The sequence below is a fragment of the Hylobates moloch genome, unplaced genomic scaffold, assembly GCF_009828535.3.
Source record: "Hylobates moloch isolate HMO894 unplaced genomic scaffold, HMol_V3 SCAFFOLD_19, whole genome shotgun sequence".
Lineage (NCBI taxonomy): Eukaryota > Metazoa > Chordata > Mammalia > Primates > Hylobatidae > Hylobates > Hylobates moloch.
Genome location: NW_026652294.1, coordinates 52,709,924 through 52,711,178, shown reverse-complemented (window position 1 = coordinate 52,711,178; position 1,255 = coordinate 52,709,924).

Here is a 1,255-nt window from a genome sequence, read left to right as displayed (position 1 = left end):
AGAATAATCTCTGGATTACCAGGAAGGTGATCCAGAATAATCTCTGGATTACCAGGAAGGTGATCCAGAAATTACCATTTTCTTTTTCCCTTACATTTTTTTCTTTTTCCTTACTTTTTCCCAAACAAATGATGTCTCTCTTTCTGTGCTCATCCACCTAGAGCTGGGAGTGTTATGATGCAAGCACTTCTGTAGTCACCATCACTGGGACTGTGCTGGGTCACAGTTGAAGCCAGAAGAGCACTGGGTCTTGCCCAAGGCCCTTGCCTTCAGGATGTCAAGTTCCCCCAGGCCCTTTGGCATGTCCAGAGATGCTGTCTGGGAGCAAAGACTTAGAGCCAGAAGCCTTAGCAGTTTACCTGATGTTGTATTCTACTGCAGCTAAGCTTGCACCCACACCACAATACAAAATCCTTCCTACTCTTCTCTCTCCTCTCCACAGGCAGAGATGCCTCCCCCTGTGGCCACCACCACCACTGGTCCACGCGGTTTTTGCCAGGTCACCATGATGTTCGCTTAAAGCCCAAGGGCTCTTCTGTCAGCTTGTGGTCAATGCTGCCAGGCCTGGAACTCACCTGTAAGGGGAGTGGGATCCCCTCCGGCCCAGTTAAGGTTCAGAACTGCTGTTGAAGATCCTAGGCCTGAATGTGGGTACTCCAAGATCATGACTATTGCTCCATCTTACTATGGCCAAGCTGGTTCTTAAGGTGCAAGACAAAGTTCCCTTTACTTTTCTCTTCACTTTTCTTAAGCAAGAGTTTTTCACCACAGCCACCACAGCTGGGAATGTGCTAGATCACCCATGAAGCCAGCATGTCTCAGAGCCCAAGGCCTACAGCATACTTCCTGGGAATTGCTGCTAATTATTCCAAGGGCTCTTAAGTCAGCAGGTGATGAATCTTGCCAGGACTGGGTTCTGGCCTTCAAGGCAGTGGATTTTTTTATTTTTTACTTTTTTTTTGGCCCAGAGTGAGTACAGAAATGTCACATAGGAGTTAGTGCCTGGAATGGAGCCCTCACAGCTCAGTCCAGTGTCCTATCCTACTGTGGCTGAGCTGGTATTCAAGATCCAAGTCAAGGTCCTCTTTACTCTTCACTCCCCTCTCCTTAAGCAGAAGTAAGGAGTCACTTTCATTGCTTCAAGCTGTATTGCCTGGGGTTGGGAGAGTGATGGCCCCACACTCCCTTAAGCCATGCCAGCTGGTGTCTCACTAGCTCATGTGCCACTCTAGTCCACTGGCTCTAAGCCCAGTCT